Here is a 6,423-nt window from a genome sequence, read left to right on the forward strand (position 1 = left end):
ATTTTGTTTGAATTTGTTGATTTAATGGTATCGATAATATAGATTGTTTTGTTATTATTATATATAAATGCATAATTTTTTTTTTTTTTTGAATGAAAATTCTAATTTATTAGAATCTCATTAATAATCTCATTAATAATCATTAGGTTTTATATCTTTAGAAAAATCATTAATTTACAATTTCCTTATAACTTCGTTCTAAAGATACAGCAATGAAGAAGAAAAAAGTACAATTATCCTTTTAAAATTATCTAATATAACTTGCAACAATAATTTTAGTTATTATTTAATTTTTTTCCATATTAATATCGATAATCACATAAAAATCACTGAATATTAAAGTCATCGTATGAATTTAGCGTATTATTTAATGAGATTCTCAATCTGATAAACATAAACGTGTTTTTTCACGGGAATTCCCCACGTGTCTCAACACGACACGGTTGAATTATAGAGAAAGATGAGCACGCTAACACGTGGCGAAAATTGATCATCCATGTTATTACGATATCTGCAAACGTATCACTCAAACGTTTAAACAAATTAGAAATTTTGATTGAAAAATACGTATGATTGGAAACAATTAAAATATAATAAGCTTATAAAAAATATTTTCACACTGGAAACTTGAAGATGAATCATGATATATATTACGAAATTATTATATATAAATTATATTATATAATAATTATTAATTGAAAAATTGTATCTCTTGATGAGAATGAAAATTTGTTTGCAAAAAAAATTGCGTTTTTCGTTCAAAATTCTCTCGATTACGAATTTTAAAAAATGAAATGAAAAAATCATAACCTCGCGAGAAAAGAATTAAACGTGAATTTACTTGTACAAACCTGTTTATCCTCCAACAGTGGATTCATATTTATTTTATTTTCTGAATAATTATTCGTTTAAATAAATACGAGTAAACAAATAATGATTCAACCTTCGACTTAAAAATTCCCAATTTCCATTCACGCCTTCGTTTATTCTTAAATGTCATCCCGAGTCAAGCAACCACGTACAAGATACGCCATTTCTGGTAATCTGAAGAGCCGTTGTTATCCCCGTTCGAAAAGCTGAATAGACATGTTCACGATTATATGCCACTTACACTCGCACACACGTGTATCCGAATCGTATGAATTATTTATAAGTTTCTATCGATCTTTCAACTTAATAAACACAATGCACTTTAATTAACACAGTTGTCGATATATGCCGATTAATCAACGAAAAATTAATTTTCTCTCGTGTCGAAGCAAAAGAAATCCGAAATTTTGTAAATCGCACGATGATAACAATCCTCCATTTTAATCCATCGAGATCGATTATGGTTGCTGGACGATTAAATTTTATTTTGACAGAAAAAATTATCTATTATTTGCAAAGTTTTATTTTCAAAAATATTCAGACGATAAAATTATTTCGATATCCATTTTACTTTGCTTCTAAGAATCATCCCTTAGAATTCTCAGCTTATACGAGTTGTCAATATTACCGATACGTAGATGTGAAAATAGCGTAACGAATGGATGCACAAGGTATTAGATAACGTTTCAGCGATATCGCGATTTATAAATGTCACGTAACAATGTCTCGATTATCGCGAATGGTGATGCAAACTTGTGACACAAACAGTTAAGATCGTGAATATACATTTCCCCTTTTGTTTCCGATGCGTATAAAAATTGTAATATTTTTTCACGAACTTTACCTTTCACGTTTCGATAATATTTTTATCAAGTGTATCAAGTGTACGAAAACCCAAAGAAATTATTGATACTGTACATATGAAGAAGTTGATCCGAAATTGACGTCTCGAGGGAAGAAAAGAGCAATATTCAAGTATAAATGAAGATGGAAAAGAGAGGAAAAATGGTCGTCTTTTACAAAGAAAGAAGAGAAAAAAAGAAAGAAAGGGAATGGAAGTTTAAGAGAAAAATTTTTTCTTCTCTAAGCTTGACGAGATTTTAATTCTTCCATTGTGAATTAAACCTTGTGACGCATGATCGATAAAGGTATGCCGAGATTGTTAGCCGGAAGTGGATAAAAAAATGAACTTTGGCATTCTCAGAATTCTCTTCTTTTTTTCAATGATACGATATATAATCGCGGAATAATGGAATTTCTTGGACAAAAATTGGTCCAAGGACTGGATGATACGATCCTGGTAATGCAAAAGTTATGCACGAATACCATCACACGAGCAATAAATAATCAATTAGATACAAGAAATGTCGAGAATATTGGCTAACTAACCAATTTAAAATACAATATTCTTACATTTACATATTATAGTATTTAATTCCATAAATATAAATGAAAGTTATACTACCTAACCTAAAATCTAAACTATGAAACTCAAGTTATACTAATCTAAAATTGGCTTCAAGTAAATTTATTTTATAACCTAATTTCTTATTAAATACAATATTCTTATATTTACATATTATAGTATTTAATTCCATAAATATAAATGAAACTCAAGTTATACTAACCTAAAACCTAAACTATGAAACTCAAGTTATACTAATTTAAAATTGGCTTCAAGTAAATTTATTTTATAACCTAATTTCTTATTAAATACAATAATCTTATATTTACATATTATAGTATTTAATTCTGCAAATATAAATGACACTCAAGTTATATTAACCTAAAACCTAAACTATGAAACTCAAGTTATACTACCTAATCTAAAATTGGCTTTAAGTAAATTTATTTTATAACCTAATTTCTTATTAAATACAATAATCTTACATTTACATATTATAGTATTTAATTCCATAAATATAAATAAAATTCAAGTTATACTACCTAACCTAAAACCTAAACTATGAAACTCAAGTTATACTATACCTAACCTAAAATTGGCTTTAAGTAAATTTACTTTATAACCTAATTTCTTATTAAATACAATAATCTTACATTTACATATTATAGTATTTAATTCTGCAAATATAAATGACACTCAAGTTATATTAACCTAAAACCTAAACTATGAAACTCAAGTTATACTATACCTAACCTAAAATTGGCTTTAAGTAAATTTACTTTATAACCTAATTTCTTATTAAATACAATAATCTTACATTTACATATTATAGTATTTAATTTGGTAAATATAAATAAAACTCAAGTTATACTACCTAACCTAAAATCTAAACTATGAAATTCAAGTTATACTATACCTAACCTAAAATTGGCTTTAAGTAAATTTATTTTATAATCTAATTTCTTTGAACAATGATCTAATGATGAATTTGATCTAAAACGAATTTACAATATTTTCTTCTATTGCAACTATAATAAAATTTCATATTGAAATTTGTTCATTTTTTGACAGTTTGAATTTGAACGGTTTTTACACAAATGGCATTGTTTGTTTTATCTGGTTTGGAATAATTGACACATAGCCGATGCAATTGCCAACTTAGACCTTGCCAGCTCGGAGATTGTTCTCTTCGATGCGGAGTCGCTGATCATTCGTTTTCATTTTTCTCTCTCTCGTCACGCATTTGCATACACGATGCACCCTTGAACCGAAACCTTGGAATTGCGAATCGAACAAGTGACGGGAAATTTACATATCGCAACGTTGATCAATCGTTTAACGTTCTATTCCGTTAAATTCGAGTTTTCGAATTTTTACTTTACTTTTTTAATAGCCGGAACTTTTATTTTTCTTTCTCTGCTCGAGAAACATTGAATTGAGAATCGTTGGATGGATGTATGAAAGAAAACTTGTCTAGCTTTCCATTCCTTGAAATTGGAATTTTCCTCTATTTTCGTTCACTTGAAATTTTTATCCTCTTCCCTTTTCATTCTTTTCTTCTGGAAAGAGAAACAAAAAGTAATACAAGAAAATAAATCTATCGTCAAATGAATCGATAATAATTACATTTTTCACGAGCTGATAATTCTAGTTAAATTTCCATACCTTGTACGAAAACCACACCACAACCACACAACACTCTTGTTATTCGCTTGTTGACAAATGAGTGCATTATCACGAAACATGTTCACATTCGGATTAATATTTTTCTCACGTTTCAGCGGCTTGTAATCCTCGAAATTTCATTTGTTGCAAATTTAGTTGTTCAACACGAGGGTTTTCGGCAAATTTCCATAAAAGCCAGAGAGGTTTTGATTGCGCGAAGTTACCTGATGAATCGAGTCGTAGCATGAAAACGATTCGTGAAATTTAATTAAGCCTGTTTCTACTTTTTTTTTTTTTTTCTATTTTCTCTTCTTCCCAATTTTTTTTTCTTTCTTTCTTACAAAACCTGTCATCCAAAACAGATATTGTTGTGTAAGGAATTTTTCCTCGGCAAGGATTTTCTATTGTCGATACAAAATTTCGAGATAGAAAAAAAAAAAGCGATTTTCGTGAAAAGTTCATTGAACTATGATCGAAGGTGATAAAAAAATTTGAAATTACCTTTTTTTTTTAATTTTTTGGTTCTGCTTATTTTATCGTTAACTCTTGTCGTAGATGACTGGAAGATCAAAGGGAAATTTTTATCGTCAAATAACTTGGAAACGAGGTTTTATTTTTATCGAAAAAGTTTATTAAACTCTCGTTTAACGATTTGTATTCCAAATTAAAGGCCTCGATCAGTATTTTCAAAGTTTTTTCAAAGCCAAAAAAACGATAAGAAAAAGAGTTTTGGAATAAATATTCCGAATCGAATTGAGGTTAGATTGTTGGAAAAAAGTTTTGTTCAACTTTAATTCAACAATAATTTGTTTTATTCTACGTTAAATATCTCGATAAGTAATTTCAGAATTTTTTCAAAGCCAAAAACAAAAATGAAAAATCGAGTTCGAGAATAAATATCCCAATTTAAATTAGGTTAAATCTTCTAATTCTTTTCTTGTCCTTAAAAATTGGATTACTTTAAATTTTACTTAAATTTCGAAACGAAAAGATAAATTTTCCATCCGTTGTTACCGTTTTAAATCTTCGTTTCGTTTACTTGATAAAATTCGTTTTAAAAAAGATTCTCTTCCACACTGATCTTCGCCGCGTAACTCAAGTCGCGTTAAGATATTGTTTCGGAACTTCTTAAGCTCCATCTCATTTTAATAATCTTCATTAAAATGCGTAGTCTCGAAGAGGCGGATAGTAGGGCAATGCTTTGTCGAACTTCCGTTTCCGCGAAGATCTTCGATATAAGCGAGGAGAAACTACGTAGCTCGTGATACAATATCTCTCTTCGCAGTAATCTCATTACGTAATGAATAAACTGTTCGATGCTTTCAGAATGGAATTTTTTTTGTTCTGAAAAAAAAAAAATTATTCTCGATAAAAATAATTAAAATAAAATTTAAAATGTTTGTTTTATCAATTATGTAACAAACTGTTTATTTATTGACATGTTATGTTGAATGTTTCGCAATGTTGATATTCGTTAATATTATTAAATATATACGTACATCTTCCTCTTGGTTCAATTTTTTTTTTTTTTTTTTTTTTTGATCCGTGGTAAGTGGCAGCTCTGTTTCAAGTACAATAAATAAGATTAAAAGAAACAGTGTCTTCGAGAGCTTGAACTCTTTACCAAGTCGATTCTCGGGAAGGAACGGTGCAAATCAATTTCATTAGTTTCACAGTGGCTGTGTTTTCAATGTTCATTCCACGGCGAGCGATAGCATTGAATGGAATTAAAGGCGTGCTTTTAAAACTTTCCTTAACGTAGCACTCTTCAACCGGGCACTCGTTGAACACGAAAGAGATCCTTGTATGCCTTTCCATGATATTTACCTTTGTTTAATTTTTCTCCTTTCTCTATAAAATAATCCATTAAATTCAAATTTACATTAAGACATTTAGATAAGACTATTCTCCATAATATTTTCTCTCATGTTTAATTTCTTACATCTCTATATTTATTATCTCTGTTTCTGACATCTATTTTTAACACTCACTTTCTCTAACCTGCAGACTTAACCTAAATCTTAGGATTATTATATGATTCAAAGCCACATTTGTTCAAGGATGAATCTATATCAACAGATGGTAAAGTATACTTCTCACTGATAGTCAAATTACATATATTTAGGTTGCTATCATCTTTTAGTTAAAGCAAGGAATTTTGCTCTTGAATTATACACAAAGTTAGATGTAATTCTCTTTCCTAAAGTAGCACACAGTCCTGTATTATCCAAAAGATTCACAAAGAAAGACTTAAAGGTAAAAATTCAACCCAAATCTAACCCTAATTTAAATCAGAAATCATCTAAGCATTCACTTTCTCTAACCTAAGAGATTTAACCTAAATCTTAGGATTATTATATGATTCAAAGCCACATTTGTTCAAGGATGAATCTATATCAACAGATACTAAAATATACTTCTCACTGATAGTCAAATTACATATATTCAGGTTTCACTATCATCTTTTAGTTAAAGCAAGGAAT

At 28.8% G+C, this 6,423-nt stretch overlaps 1 protein-coding gene and 1 long non-coding RNA gene across 2 annotated transcripts in view; one reads left to right on the forward strand and one right to left on the reverse strand.

Annotated features, from left to right (window-relative positions):
- LOC102674958 overlaps window positions 1–6,423 on the forward strand; it is a 123,756-nt gene that overhangs the window by 93,015 nt on the left and 24,318 nt on the right. The window lies entirely within an intron of this gene.
- LOC116185299 overlaps window positions 5,458–6,423 on the reverse strand; it is a 2,360-nt gene continuing 1,394 nt past the window's right edge. Inside the window, exon 2 of the long non-coding RNA XR_004150117.1 lies at window positions 5,458–5,791. This is a non-coding gene — a long non-coding RNA (uncharacterized LOC116185299). The remainder of the gene's footprint in view (window positions 5,792–6,423) is intronic.

Source organism: Apis dorsata, unplaced genomic scaffold (assembly GCF_000469605.1).
Source record: "Apis dorsata unplaced genomic scaffold, Apis dorsata 1.3 scaffold_156, whole genome shotgun sequence".
Lineage (NCBI taxonomy): Eukaryota > Metazoa > Arthropoda > Insecta > Hymenoptera > Apidae > Apis > Apis dorsata.